Consider the following 17,047-nt stretch of genomic DNA (forward strand, 5'->3'; position numbering starts at 1 on the left):
GCATTGAAAGTTTCCTCAGCCGGTTGCGTAAAAGGCAAATGGCCCGTTTGAAACTAATAAGGAATTCCACTTACTATACGCTAATTGTCAGCTAGGAAGAAGTTCCATGTGAAATAAATATTGATATCAAAGTTCGAGAAGCTTATTATATGCTGATAACCTTACGCTTGCGAACTGATATAGATATCAATTTTAATAGGACAGTGAATTACAGTTTCTTTAAGCAGACTCGACACTAGCAATATTTCCCATTGCAATCTAATAGTGAAATCAAAATTTCCTAAGCTAAGTTTATACCAGGACGTTGTCCCATTACAAAACTATGGGGTAGTCAATATACACCATACTGAATATCTCTTATGAACTCTTACTCTTGCAAACAACCACGCAAATTAGTTGCAGTGGGAAACGTTCCCAGCAGACACTTAGCTTATCCAACCTTGTCACTGTTAGGTAGCATTGGCCAATGTTCCTAATTGACAATGAGGTTATAAAATAAACAGGGAATCCACTTTCTATAGGCTAATCAACTGGGAACATGTCCCAAGTCAAATTAATATTGATATCAAAGTTCTACAAGCTTATTAGATGCTAAGGACCTTATGCTTGCTAACCTAAATATATTTCAATGTTCTGTAGGGCTGACTCTAGGATCAATTGGCATTTTAAATGGACAGTGAATTCCAGTTTCTTTCAGCTGAATCTCCAGTAATAATAGTTCCCATTGAAATCTATGCTTCTGAACGGAAATACCTTTCAAAGTGCTGTAGGGCTGACTCTAGCAACTTTTCGCATTTTAATAGGACAGTGAATTCCAGTTCCTTTCAGCTGCCTCTCTACTAGCAATAGTTCCCTTTGCAATCTAACAGTGAATTGAATCTTTCCTAAGCTAGTGGTCTACCAGGAGTGTATTCCAATCCAAAATTATGGTGAATTCTACGTTCACCCTGATTACCTACTTCAAACATTTTCTCTTGCAAATTGGTACCGAACTCAACGTTCTATAAGCTTATGCCTCCTAGAAACATTGCAAAAGGCAGTGAATGTAATGTCGTATAAGCTTATTGTCAACTAGGATCATTGGCCAATGCAACCTAACGGTGAACTCAAGGTTGTATAAGCTTATTGTCCGCTAGGAAGTTTCCCAGTGCAAATAACAGTGAATTTGATGTTCTGTAATATCCTTGCTTACTAGGAACATTTCCCCTTGTGAACTAGCAGTGCATTGAAAGTTTCCTAAGCCGATTGCCTAAGAGGCAAATGGCCTGCGTGAAACTAATAGGGAATTCCACTCAGTATGCGTTAATTGTCAGCTAGGAACAAGTTCCATGTGAAATCAATATTGATATCAAAGTTCGAGAAGCTTATTATATGCTGATAACCTTACGCTTGCGAACTGATATAGATATCAATTTTTAATAGGACAGTGAATTCCAGTTTCTTTAAGCTGACTCGATACTAGCAATACTTCCATTCGCAATCTAATAGTGAATTCAAAATTTCCTACGCTAACCCTCTACCAGGACCTTGTCCCATTCCAAACCTATGGTGTATTCAGTATACACCATACTGAATATCTCTTATGAACTCTTTCTCTTGCAAACAACCACGCAAATTAGTTGCAGTGGGAAACGTTCCCAGCAGACCCTTAGCTTATACAACCTTCAGTTCACTGTTAGGTAGCATTGGCTAATGTTCCTAATTGACAATGCGCTTATAAAACGAACAGGGAATCCACTTTCTATAGGCTATTCGTCAAGTGGGAACATGTCCAATGTCAATTTAGTATTGATATCCAAATTCTAGAAGCTTATTAGATGCTGAGGACCTTACGCTGGCGAACCTAAATGCATTTCAAAGTTCAGTAGGGCTGACTCTAGCATCATTTGGCATTTTAATAGGACAGTGAATTCCAGTTTCTTTCAGCTGAATCTCTAGTAGCAATAGTGGCCATTGCAATTTACCCTTCCGAACTGAAATACATTTCAAAGTGCTGTAGAGCTGACTTTCGCATGTTTTCGCATGTTAATAGGACAGGGAACTCGTTTCGTTCAGCTGAATCTCTAGACGTAATAGTTCCCATTGCAATCTAGGCTTCCGAACTGAAAGACATTTCAAAGTGCTGTAGGGCTGACTCTTGGAACTTTTCGCTTTTTAATTACTGTGAATTCCAGTTCCTTTCAGCTGGCTCTCTACTGGCAATAGTTCCCTTTGCAATCTAACAGTGAATTGAATCTTTCCTAAGCTAGTGGTCTACCAGGAATGTATTCCATTCCAAAATTGTGGTGAATTCTATGTTCACCCTGATTATCTACTTCAAACATTTTCTCTTGCAAATTAGTACCAAACTCAACATTCTGTAAGCTTATGCCTCCTAGAACCATTGCAAAAGGCAGTGGATGTAATGTCTTATAAGCTTATTGCAAATAACAGTGAATTTGACATTTTGTAAGCTCCTTGCTTCCTAGGAACATTTCCCATTGTGAACCAGCAGTGCATTCAAAGTTTCGAAGCCGATTGCCTACCCGGCAAATGGCCCGCTTGAAACTAATAGGGAATTCCACTAATTCCGCTAATTGTCAGCTAGGAGCAAGTCCCCTGTTATTATATGCTGAAGACCTTACGCTTTTGAACTGATATAGATATCAATTTTAATAGGACAGTGAATTCCACTTTCTTTCAGCTGAATCTCTAGTAGCAATAGTTCCCATTGCAATTTACCCTTCCGAACTGAAATGCATTTCAAAGTGCTTGACTCTAGCAACTTTTCGCATGTTAATAGGACAGTGAATTCCAGTTTCTTTCAGCTGAATCTCTAGACGTAATAGTTCCCATGGCAATCTACGCTTCCGAACTGAAATGCATTTCAAAGTGCTTGACTCTAGCAACTTTTCGCATGTTAATAGGACAGTGAATTCCAGTTCCTTTCAGCTGGCTCTCTCCTAGCAATCGTTTCCTTTGCAATCTAACAGTGAATTGAATCTTTCCTAAGCTAGTGGTCTACCAGGAATGTATTCTAGTCCAAAATTATGGTGAATTCTACGTTCACCCTGATTACCTACTTCAAACATTTTCTCTTGCAAATTGGTACCGAACTCAACGTTCTATAAGCTTATGCCTCCTAGAAACATTGCAAAAGGCAGTGAATGTAATGTCGTATAAGCTTATTGTCAACTAGGATCATTGGCCAATGCAACCTAACGGTGAACTCAAGGTTGTATAAGCTTATTGTCCGCTAGGAAGTTTCCCAGTGCAAATAACAGTGAATTTGATGTTCTGTAATCTCCTTGCTTACTAGGAACATTTCCCCTTGTGAACTAGCAGTGCATTGAAAGTTTCCTAAGCCGATTGCCTAAAAGGCAAATGGCCTGCGTGAAACTAATAGGGAATTCCACTCAGTATGCGTTAATTGTCAGCTAGGAACAAGTTCCATGTGAAATCAATATTGATATCAAAGTTCGAGAAGCTTATTATATGCTGATAACCTTACGCTTGCGAACTGATATAGATATCAATTTTTAATAGGACAGTGAATTCCAGTTTCTTTAAGCTGACTCGATACTAGCAATACTTCCATTCGCAATCTAATAGTGAATTCAAAATTTCCTACGCTAACCCTCTACCAGGACCTTGTCCCATTCCAAACCTATGGTGTATTCAGTATACACCATACTGAATATCTCTTATGAACTCTTTCTCTTGCAAACAACCACGCAAATTAGTTGCAGTGGGAAACGTTCCCAGCAGACACTTAGCTTATACAACCTTCAGTTCACTGTTAGGTAGCATTGGCTAATGTTCCTAATTGACAATGCGCTTATAAAACGAACAGGGAATCCACTTTCTATAGGCTATTCGTCAAGTGGGAACATGTCCAATGTCAATTTAGTATTGATATCCAAATTCTAGAAGCTTATTAGATGCTGAGGACCTTACGCTGGCGAACCTAAATGCATTTCAAAGTTCAGTAGGGCTGACTCTAGCATCATTTGGCATTTTAATAGGACAGTGAATTCCAGTTTCTTTCAGCTGAATCTCTAGTAGCAATAGTGGCCATTGCAATTTACCCTTCCGAACTGAAATACATTTCAAAGTGCTGTAGAACTGACTTTCGCATCTTTTCTCATGTTAATAGGACAGGGAACTCGTTTCGTTCAGCTGAATCTCTAGACGTAATAGTTCCCATTGCAATCTAGGCTTCCGAACTGAAAGACATTTCAAAGTGCTGTAGGGCTGACTCTTGGAACTTTTCGCTTTTTAATTACTGTGAATTCCAGTTCCTTTCAGCTGGCTCTCTACTGGCAATAGTTCCCTTTGCAATCTAACAGTGAATTGAATCTTTCCTAAGCTAGTGGTCTACCAGGAATGTATTCCATTCCAAAATTGTGGTGAATTCTATGTTCACCCTGATTATCTACTTCAAACATTTTCTCTTGCAAATTAGTACCAAACTCAACATTCTATAAGCTTATGCCTCCTAGAACCATTGCAAAAGGCAGTGAATGTAATGTCTTATAAGCTTATTGCAAATAACAGTGAATTTGACATTTTGTAAGCTCCTTGCTTCCTAGGAACATTTCCCATTGTGAACTAGCAGTGCATTCAAAGTTTCTAAGCCGATTGCCTACCCGGCAAATGGCCCGCTTGAAACTAATAGGGAATTCCACTAATTCCGCTAATTGTCAGCTAGGAGCAAGTCCCCTGTTATTATATGCTGAAGACCTTACGCTTTTGAACTGATATAGATATCAATTTTAATAGGACAGTGAATTCCACTTTCTTTCAGCTGAATCTCTAGTAGCAATAGTTCCCATTGCAATTTACCCTTCCGAACTGAAATGCATTTCAAAGTGCTTGACTCTAGCAACTTTTCGCATGTTAATAGGACAGTGAATTCCAGTTTCTTTCAGCTGAATCTCTAGACGTAATAGTTCCCATGGCAATCTACGCTTCCGAACTGAAATGCATTTCAAAGTGCTTGACTCTAGCAACTTTTCGCATGTTAATAGGACAGTGAATTCCTGTTCCTTTCAGCTGTCTCTCTCCTAGCAATCGTTTCCTTTGCAATCTAACAGTGAATTGAATCTTTCCTAAGCTAGTGGTCTACCAGGAATGTATTCTAGTCCAAAATTATGGTGAATTCTACGTTCACCCTGATTACCTACTTCAAACATTTTCTCTTGCAAATTGGTACCGAACTCAACGTTCTATAAGCTTATGCCTCCTAGAAACATTGCAAAAGGCAGTGAATGTAATGTCGTATAAGCTTATTGTCAACTAGGATCATTGGCCAATGCAACCTAACGGTGAACTCAAGGTTGTATAAGCTTATTGTCCGCTAGGAAGTTTCCCAGTGCAAATAACAGTGAATTTGATGTTCTGTAAGCTCCTTGCTTACTAGGAACATTTCCCCTTGTGAACTAGCAGTGCATTCAAAGTATCCTAAGCCGATTGCCTAAAAGGCAAATGGCCTGCGTGAAACTAATAGGGAATTCCACTCAGTATACGTTAATTGTCAGCTAGGAACAAGTTCCATGTGAAATCAATATTGATATCAAAGTTCGAGAAGCTTATTATATGCTGATAACCTTACGCTTGCGAACTGATATAGATATCAATTTTTAATAGGACAGTGAATTCCAGTTTCTTTAAGCTGACTCGATACTAGCAATACTTCCATTCGCAATCTAATAGTGAATTCAAAATTTCCTAAGCTAACCCTCTACCAGGACCTTGTCCCATTCCAAACCTATGGTGTATTCAGTATACACCATACTGAATATCTCTTATGAACTCTTTCTCTTGCAAACATCCACGCAAATTAGTTGCAGTGGGAAACGTTCCCAGCAGACACTTAGCTTATACAACCTTCAGTTCACTGTTAGGTAGCATTGGCTAATGTTCCTAATTGACAATGCGCTTATAAAACGAACAGGGAATCCACTTTCTATAGGCTATTCGTCAAGTGGGAACATGTCCAATGTCAATTTAGTATTGATATCCAAATTCTAGAAGCTTATTAGATGCTGAGGACCTTACGCTGGCGAACCTAAATGCATTTCAAAGTTCAGTAGGGCTGACTCTAGCATCTTTTGGCATTTTAATAGGACTGTGAATTCCAGTTTCTTTCAGCTGAATCTCTAGTAGCAATAGTGGCCATTGCAATTTACCCTTCCGAACTGAAATACATTTCAAAGTGCTGTAGGGCTGACTCTTGGAACTTTTCGCTTTTTAATTACTGTGAATTCCAGTTCCTTTCAGCTGGCTCTCTACTGGCAATAGTTCCCTTTGCAATCTAACAGTGAATTGAATCTTTCCTAAGCTAGTGGTCTACCAGGAATGTATTCCATTCCAAAATTGTGGTGAATTCTATGTTCACCCTGATTATCTACTTCAAACATTTTCTCTTGCAAATTAGTACCAAACTCAACATTCTATAAGCTTATGCCTCCTAGAACCATTGCAAAAGGCAGTGAATGTAATGTCTTATAAGCTTATTGCAAATAACAGTGAATTTGACATTTTGTAAGCTCCTTGCTTCCTAGGAACATTTCCCATTGTGAACCAGCAGTGCATTCAAAGTTTCTAAGCCGATTGCCTACCCGGCAAATGGCCCGCTTGAAACTAATAGGGAATTCCACTAATTTCGCTAATTGTCAGCTAGGAGCAAGTCCCCTGTTATTATATGCTGAAGACCTTACGCTTTTGAACTGATATAGATATCAATTTTAATAGGACAGTGAATTCCACTTTCTTTCAGCTGAATCTCTAGTAGCAATAGTTTCCATTGCAATTTACCCTTCCGAACTGAAATGCATTTCAAAGTGCTTGACTCTAGCAACTTTTCGCATGTTAATAGGACAGTGAATTCCAGTTTCTTTCAGCTGAATCTCTAGACGTAATAGTTCCCATTGCAATCTACGCTTCCGAACTGAAATGCATTTCAAAGTGCTTGACTCTAGCAACTTTTCGCATGTTAATAGGACAGTGAATTCCAGTTCCTTTCAGCTGGCTCTCTCCTAGCAATCGTTTCCTTTGCAATCTAACAGTGAATTGAATCTTTCCTAAGCTAGTGGTCTACCAGGAATGTATTCTAGTCCAAAATTATGGTGAATTCTACGTTCACCCTGATTACCTACTTCAAACATTTTCTCTTGCAAATTGGTACCGAACTCAACGTTCTATAAGCTTATGCCTCCTAGAAACATTGCAAAAGGCAGTGAATGTAATGTCGTATAAGCTTATTGTTAACTAGGATCATTGGCCAATGCAACCTAACGGTGAACTCAAGGTTGTATAAGCTTATTGTCCGCTAGGAAGTTTCCCAGTGCAAATAACAGTGAATTTGATGTTCTGTAAGCTCCTTGCTTACTAGGAACATTTCCCATTGTGAACTAGCAGTGCATTGAAAGTTTCCTCAGCCGGTTGCGTAAAAGGCAAATGGCCCGTTTGAAACTAATAGGGAATTCCACTTACTATACGCTAATTGTCAGCTAGGAAGAAGTTCCATGTGAAATAAATATTGATATCAAAGTTCGAGAAGCTTATTATATGCTGATAACCTTACGCTTGCGAACTGATATAGATATCAATTTTAATAGGACAGTGAATTACAGTTTCTTTAAGCAGACTCGACACTAGCAATATTTCCCATTGCAATCTAATAGTGAAATCAAAATTTCCTAAGCTAAGTTTATACCAGGACGTTGTCCCATTACAAAACTATGGGGTAGTCAATATACACCATACTGAATATCTCTTATGAACTCTTACTCTTGCAAACAACCACGCAAATTAGTTGCAGTGGGAAACGTTCCCAGCAGACACTTAGCTTATCCAACCTTGTCACTGTTAGGTAGCATTGGCCAATGTTCCTAATTGACAATGAGGTTATAAAATAAACAGGGAATCCACTTTCTATAGGCTAATCAACTGGGAACATGTCCCAGGTCAAATTAATATTGATATCAAAGATCTACAAGCTTATTAGATGCTAAGGACCTTATGCTTGCTAACCTAAATATATTTCAATGTTCTGTAGGGCTGACTCTAGGATCAATTGGCATTTTAAATGGACAGTGAATTCCAGTTCCTTTCAGCTGCCTCTCTACTAGCAATAGTTTCCTTTGCAATCTAACAGTGAATTGAATCTTTCCTAAGCTAGTGGTCTACCAGGAATGTATTCTAGTCCAAAATTATGGTGAATTCTACGTTCACCCTGATTACCTACTTCAAACATTTTCTCTTGCAAATTGGTACCGAACTCAACGTTCTATAAGCTTATGCCTCCTAGAAACATTGCAAAAGGCAGTGAATGTAATGTCGTATAAGCTTATTGTCAACTAGGATCATTGGCCAATGCAACCTAACGGTGAACTCAAGGTTGTATAAGCTTATTGTCCGCTAGGAAGTTTCCCAGTGCAAATAACAGTGAATTTGATGTTCTGTAATCTCCTTGCTTACTAGGAACATTTCCCCTTGTGAACTAGCAGTGCATTGAAAGTTTCCTAAGCCGATTGCCTAAAAGGCAAATGGCCTGCGTGAAACTAATAGGGAATTCCACTCAGTATGCGTTAATTGTCAGCTAGGAACAAGTTCCATGTGAAATCAATATTGATATCAAAGTTCGAGAAGCTTATTATATGCTGATAACCTTACGCTTGCGAACTGATATAGATATCAATTTTTAATAGGACAGTGAATTCCAGTTTCTTTAAGCTGACTCGATACTAGCAATACTTCCATTCGCAATCTAATAGTGAATTCAAAATTTCCTACGCTAACCCTCTACCAGGACCTTGTCCCATTCCAAACCTATGGTGTATTCAGTATACACCATACTGAATATCTCTTATGAACTCTTTCTCTTGCAAACAACCACGCAAATTAGTTGCAGTGGGAAACGTTCCCAGCAGACACTTAGCTTATACAACCTTCAGTTCACTGTTAGGTAGCATTGGCTAATGTTCCTAATTGACAATGCGCTTATAAAACGAACAGGGAATCCACTTTCTATAGGCTATTCGTCAAGTGGGAACATGTCCAATGTCAATTTAGTATTGATATCCAAATTCTAGAAGCTTATTAGATGCTGAGGACCTTACGCTGGCGAACCTAAATGCATTTCAAAGTTCAGTAGGGCTGACTCTAGCATCTTTTGGCATTTTAATAGGACAGTGAATTCCAGTTTCTTTCAGCTGAATCTCTAGTAGCAATAGTGGCCATTGCAATTTACCCTTCCGAACTGAAATACATTTCAAAGTGCTGTAGAGCTGACTTTCGCATCTTTTCGCATGTTAATAGGACAGGGAACTCGTTTCGTTCAGCTGAATCTCTAGACGTAATAGTTCCCATTGCAATCTAGGCTTCCGAACTGAAAGACATTTCAAAGTGCTGTAGGGCTGACTCTTGGAACTTTTCGCTTTTTAATTACTGTGAATTCCAGTTCCTTTCAGCTGGCTCTCTACTGGCAATAGTTCCCTTTGCAATCTAACAGTGAATTGAATCTTTCCTAAGCTAGTGGTCTACCAGGAATGTATTCCATTCCAAAATTGTGGTGAATTCTATGTTCACCCTGATTATCTACTTCAAACATTTTCTCTTGCAAATTAGTACCAAACTCAACATTCTATAAGCTTATGCCTCCTAGAACCATTGCAAAAGGCAGTGAATGTAATATCTTATAAGCTTATTGCAAATAACAGTGAATTTGACATTTTGTAAGCTCCTTGCTTCCTAGGAACATTTCCCATTGTGAACCAGCAGTGCATTCAAAGTTTCTAAGCCGATTGCCTACCCGGCAAATGGCCCGCTTGAAACTAATAGGGAATTCCACTAATTCCGCTAATTGTCAGCTAGGAGCAAGTCCCCTGTTATTATATGCTGAAGACCTTACGCTTTTGAACTGATATAGATATCAATTTTAATAGGACAGTGAATTCCACTTTCTTTCAGCTGAATCTCTAGTAGCAATAGTTCCCATTGCAATTTACCCTTCCGAACTGAAATGCATTTCAAAGTGCTTGACTCTAGCAACTTTTCGCATGTTAATAGGACAGTGAATTCCAGTTTCTTTCAGCTGAATCTCTAGACGTAATAGTTCCCATTGCAATCTACGCTTCCGAACTGAAATGCATTTCAAAGTGCTTGACTCTAGCAACTTTTCGCATGTTAATAGGACAGTGAATTCCAGTTCCTTTCAGCTGGCTCTCTCCTAGCAATCGTTTCCTTTGCAATCTAACAGTGAATTGAATCTTTCCTAAGCTAGTGGTCTACCAGGAATGTATTCTAGTCCAAAATTATGGTGAATTCTACGTTCACCCTGATTACCTACTTCAAACATTTTCTCTTGCAAATTGGTACCGAACTCAACGTTCTATAAGCTTATGCCTCCTAGAAACATTGCAAAAGGCAGTGAATGTAATGTCGTATAAGCTTATTGTCAACTAGGATCATTGGCCAATGCAACCTAACGGTGAACTCAAGGTTGTATAAGCTTATTGTCCGCTAGGAAGTTTCCCAGTGCAAATAACAGTGAATTTGATGTTCTGTAAGCTCCTTGCTTACTAGGAACATTTCCCATTGTGAACTTAGCAGTGCATTGAAAGTTTCCTCAGCCGGTTGCGTAAAAGGCAAATGGCCCATTTGAAACTAATAGGGAATTCCACTTACTATACGCTAATTGTCAGCTAGGAAGAAGTTCCATGTGAAATAAATATTGATATCAAAGTTCGAGAAGCTTATTATATGCTGATAACCTTACGCTTGCGAACTGATATAGATATCAATTTTAATAGGACAGTGAATTACAGTTTCTTTAAGCAGACTCGACACTAGCAATATTTCCCATTGCAATCTAATAGTGAAATCAAAATTTCCTAAGCTAAGTTTATACCAGGACGTTGTCCCATTACAAAACTATGGGGTAGTCAATATACACCATACTGAATATCTCTTATGAACTCTTACTCTTGCAAACAACCACGCAAATTAGTTGCAGTGGGAAACGTTCCCAGCAGACACTTAGCTTATCCAACCTTGTCACTGTTAGGTAGCATTGGCCAATGTTCCTAATTGACAATGAGGTTATAAAATAAACAGGGAATCCACTTTCTATAGGCTAATCAATTGGGAACATGTCCCAAGTCAAATTAATATTGATATCAAAGTTCTACAAGCTTATTAGATGCTAAGGACCTTATGCTTGCTAACCTAAATATATTTCAATGTTCTGTAGGGCTGACTCTAGGATCAATTGGCATTTTAAATGGACAGTGAATTCCAGTTTCTTTCAGCTGAATCTCCAGTAATAATAGTTCCCATTGAAATCTATGCTTCTGAACAGAAATACCTTTCAAAGTGCTGTAGGGCTGACTCTAGCAACTTTTCGCATTATAATGGGACAGTGAATTCCAGTTTCTTTCAGCTGCCTCTCTACTAGCAATAGTTCCCTTTGCAATCTAACAGTGAATTGAATCTTTCCTAAGCTAGTGGTCTACCAGGAATGTATTCTAGTCCAAAATTATGGTGAATTCTACGTTCACCCTGATTACCTACTTCAAACATTTTCTCTTGCAAATTGGTACCGAACTCAACGTTCTATAAGCTTATGCCTCCTAGAAACATTGCAAAAGGCAGTGAATGTAATGTCGTATAAGCTTATTGTCAACTAGGATCATTGGCCAATGCAACCTAACGGTGAACTCAAGGTTGTATAAGCTTATTGTCCGCTAGGAAGTTTCCCAGTGCAAATAACAGTGAATTTGATGTTCTGTAAGCTCCTTGCTTACTAGGAACATTTCCCATTGTGAACTTAGCAGTGCATTGAAAGTTTCCTCAGCCGGTTGCGTAAAAGGCAAATGGCCCATTTGAAACTAATAGGGAATTCCACTTACTATACGCTAATTGTCAGCTAGGAAGAAGTTCCATGTGAAATAAATATTGATATCAAAGTTCGAGAAGCTTATTATATGCTGATAACCTTACGCTTGCGAACTGATATAGATATCAATTTTAATAGGACAGTGAATTACAGTTTCTTTAAGCAGACTCGACACTAGCAATATTTCCCATTGCAATCTAATAGTGAAATCAAAATTTCCTAAGCTAAGTTTATACCAGGACGTTGTCCCATTACAAAACTATGGGGTAGTCAATATACACCATACTGAATATCTCTTATGAACTCTTACTCTTGCAAACAACCACGCAAATTAGTTGCAGTGGGAAACGTTCCCAGCAGACACTTAGCTTATCCAACCTTGTCACTGTTAGGTAGCATTGGCCAATGTTCCTAATTGACAATGAGGTTATAAAATAAACAGGGAATCCACTTTCTATAGGCTAATCAACTGGGAACATGTCCCAAGTCAAATTAATATTGATATCAAAGTTCTACAAGCTTATTAGATGCTAAGGACCTTATGCTTGCTAACCTAAATATATTTCAATGTTCTGTAGGGCTGACTCTAGGATCAATTGGCATTTTAAATGGACAGTGAATTCCAGTTTCTTTCAGCTGAATCTCCAGTAATAATAGTTCCCATTGAAATCTATGCTTCTGAACAGAAATACCTTTCAAAGTGCTGTAGGGCTGACTCTAGCAACTTTTCGCATTATAATGGGACAGTGAATTCCAGTTTCTTTCAGCTGCCTCTCTACTAGCAATAGTTCCCTTTGCAATCTAACAGTGAATTGAATCTTTCCTAAGCTAGTGGTCTACCAGGAATGTATTCTAGTCCAAAATTATGGTGAATTCTACGTTCACCCTGATTACCTACTTCAAACATTTTCTCTTGCAAATTGGTACCGAACTCAACGTTCTATAAGCTTATGCCTCCTAGAAACATTGCAAAAGGCAGTGAATGTAATGTCGTATAAGCTTATTGTCAACTAGGATCATTGGCCAATGCAACCTAACGGTGAACTCAAGGTTGTGTAAGCTTATTGTCCGCTAGGAAGTTTCCCAGTGCAAATAACAGTGAATTTGATGTTCTGTAAGCTCCTTGCTTACTAGGAACATTTCCCCTTGTGAACTAGCAGTGCATTCAAAGTTTCCTAAGCCGATTGCCTAAAAGGCAAATGGCCTGCGTGAAACTAATAGGGAATTCCACTCAGTATACGTTGTCAGCTAGGAACAAGTTCCATGTGAAATCAATATTGATATCAAAGTTCGAGAAGCTTATTATATGCTGATAACCTTACGCTTGCGAACTGATATAGATATCAATTTTTAATAGGACAGTGAATTCCAGTTTCTTTAAGCTGACTCGATACTAGCAATACTTCCATTCGCAATCTAATAGTGAATTCAAAATTTCCTACGCTAACCCTCTACCAGGACCTTGTCCCATTCCAAACCTATGGTGTATTCAGTATACACCATACTGAATATCTCTTATGAACTCTTTCTCTTGCAAACATCCACGCAAATTAGTTGCAGTGGGAAACGTTCCCAGCAGACCCTTAGCTTATACAACCTTCAGTTCACTGTTAGGTAGCATTGGCTAATGTTCCTAATTGACAATGCGCTTATAAAACGAACAGGGAATCCACTTTCTATAGGCTATTCGTCAAGTGGGAACATGTCCAATGTCAATTTAGTATTGATATCCAAATTCTAGAAGCTTATTAGATGTTGAGGACCTTACGCTGGCGAACCTAAATGCATTTCAAAGTTCAGTAGGGCTGACTCTAGCATCTTTTGGCATTTTAATAGGACAGTGAATTCCAGTTTCTTTCAGCTGAATCTCTAGTAGCAATAGTGGCCATTGCAATTTACCCTTCCGAACTGAAATACATTTTCAAAGTGCTATAGGGCTGACTCTTGGAACTTTTCGCTTTTTAATTACTGTGAATTCCAGTTCCTTTCAGCTGGCTGTCTACTGGCAATAGTTCCCTTTGCAATCTAACAGTGAATTGAATCTTTCCTAAGCTAGTGGTCTACCAGGAATGTATTCCATTCCAAAATTGTGGTGAATTCTATGTTCACCCTGATTATCTACTTCAAACATTTTCTCTTGCAAATTAGTACCAAACTCAACATTCTATAAGCTTATGCCTCCTAGAACCATTGCAAAAGGCAGTGAATGTAATGTCTTATAAGCTTATTGCAAATAACAGTGAATTTGACATTTTGTAAGCTCCTTGCTTCCTAGGAACATTTCCCATTGTGAACCAGCAGTGCATTCAAAGTTTCTAAGCCGATTGCCTACCCGGCAAATGGCCCGCTTGAAACTAATAGGGAATTCCACTAATTCCGCTAATTGTCAGCTAGGAGCAAGTCCCCTGTTATTATATGCTGAAGACCTTACGCTTTTGAACTGATATAGATATCAATTTTAATAGGACAGTGAATTCCACTTTCTTTCAGCTGAATCTCTAGTAGCAATAGTTTCCATTGCAATTTACCCTTCCGAACTGAAATGCATTTCAAAGTGCTTGACTCTAGCAACTTTTCGCATGTTAATAGGACAGTGAATTCCAGTTTCTTTCAGCTGAATCTCTAGACGTAATAGTTCCCATTGCAATCTACGCTTCCGAACTGAAATGCATTTCAAAGTGCTTGACTCTAGCAACTTTTCGCATGTTAATAGGACAGTGAATTCCAGTTCCTTTCAGCTGGCTCTCTCCTAGCAATCGTTTCCTTTGCAATCTAACAGTGAATTGAATCTTTCCTAAGCTAGTGGTCTACCAGGAATGTATTCTAGTCCAAAATTATGGTGAATTCTACGTTCACCCTGATTACCTACTTCAAACATTTTCTCTTGCAAATTGGTACCGAACTCAACGTTCTATAAGCTTATGCCTCCTAGAAACATTGCAAAAGGCAGTGAATGTAATGTCGTATAAGCTTATTGTCAACTAGGATCATTGGCCAATGCAACCTAACGGTGAACTCAAGGTTGTGTAAGCTTATTGTCCGCTAGGAAGTTTCCCAGTGCAAATAACAGTGAATTTGATGTTCTGTAAGCTCCTTGCTTACTAGGAACATTTCCCCTTGTGAACTAGCAGTGCATTCAAAGTTTCCTAAGCCGATTGCCTAAAAGGCAAATGGCCTGCGTGAAACTAATAGGGAATTCCACTCAGTATACGTTGTCAGCTAGGAACAAGTTCCATGTGAAATCAATATTGATATCAAAGTTCGAGAAGCTTATTATATGCTGATAACCTTACGCTTGCGAACTGATATAGATATCAATTTTTAATAGGACAGTGAATTCCAGTTTCTTTAAGCTGACTCGATACTAGCAATACTTCCATTCGCAATCTAATAGTGAATTCAAAATTTCCTACGCTAACCCTCTACCAGGACCTTGTCCCATTCCAAACCTATGGTGTATTCAGTATACACCATACTGAATATCTCTTATGAACTCTTTCTCTTGCAAACATCCACGCAAATTAGTTGCAGTGGGAAACGTTCCCAGCAGACACTTAGCTTATACAACCTTCAGTTCACTGTTAGGTAGCATTGGCTAATGTTCCTAATTGACAATGCGCTTATAAAACGAACAGGGAATCCACTTTCTATAGGCTATTCGTCAAGTGGGAACATGTCCAATGTCAATTTAGTATTGATATCCAAATTCTAGAAGCTTATTAGATGCTGAGGACCTTACGCTGGCGAACCTAAATGCATTTCAAAGTTCAGTAGGGCTGACTCTAGCATCTTTTGGCATTTTAATAGGACTGTGAATTCCAGTTTCTTTCAGCTGAATCTCTAGTAGCAATAGTGGCCATTGCAATTTACCCTTCCGAACTGAAATACATTTCAAAGTGCTGTAGGGCTGACTCTTGGAACTTTTCGCTTTTTAATTACTGTGAATTCCAGTTCCTTTCAGCTGGCTCTCTACTGGCAATAGTTCCCTTTGCAATCTAACAGTGAATTGAATCTTTCCTAAGCTAGTGGTCTACCAGGAATGTATTCCATTCCAAAATTGTGGTGAATTCTATGTTCACCCTGATTATCTACTTCAAACATTTTCTCTTGCAAATTAGTACCAAACTCAACATTCTATAAGCTTATGCCTCCTAGAACCATTGCAAAAGGCAGTGAATGTAATGTCTTATAAGCTTATTGCAAATAACAGTGAATTTGACATTTTGTAAGCTCCTTGCTTCCTAGGAACATTTCCCATTGTGAACTAGCAGTGCCTTCAAAGTTTCTAAGCCGATTGCCTACCCGGCAAATGGCCCGCTTGAAACTAATAGGGAATTCCACTAATTCCGCTAATTGTCAGCTAGGAGCAAGTCCCCTGTTATTATATGCTGAAGACCTTACGCTTTTGAACTGATATAGATATCAATTTTAATAGGACAGTGAATTCCACTTTCTTTCAGCTGAATCTCTAGTAGCAATAGTTCCCATTGCAATTTACCCTTCCGAACTGAAATGCATTTCAAAGTGCTTGACTCTAGCAACTTTTCGCATGTTAATAGGACAGTGAATTCCAGTTCCTTTCAGCTGAATCTCTAGACGTAATAGTTCCCATGGCAATCTACGCTTCCGAACTGAAATGCATTTCAAAGTGCTTGACTCTAGCAACTTTTCGCATGTTAATAGGACAGTGAATTCCAGTTCCTTTCAGCTGGCTCTCTCCTAGCAATCGTTTCCTTTGCAATCTAACAGTGAATTGAATCTTTCCTAAGCTAGTGGTCTACCAGGAATGTATTCTAGTCCAAAATTATGGTGAATTCTACGTTCACCCTGATTACCTACTTCAAACATTTTCTCTTGCAAATTGGTACCGAACTCAACGTTCTATAAGCTTATGCCTCCTAGAAACATTGCAAAAGGCAGTGAATGTAATGTCGTATAAGCTTATTGTTAACTAGGATCATTGGCCAATGCAACCTAACGGTGAACTCAAGGTTGTATAAGCTTATTGTCCGCTAGGAAGTTTCCCAGTGCAAATAACAGTGATATTGATGTTCTGTAAGCTCCTTGCTTACTAGGAACATTTCCCATTGTGAACTAGCAGTGCATTGAAAGTTTCCTCAGCCGGTTGCGTAAAAGGCAAATGGCCCGTTTGAAACTAATAGGGAA

Source organism: Jaculus jaculus, chromosome 21, assembly GCF_020740685.1.
Source record: "Jaculus jaculus isolate mJacJac1 chromosome 21, mJacJac1.mat.Y.cur, whole genome shotgun sequence".
NCBI lineage: Eukaryota > Metazoa > Chordata > Mammalia > Rodentia > Dipodidae > Jaculus > Jaculus jaculus.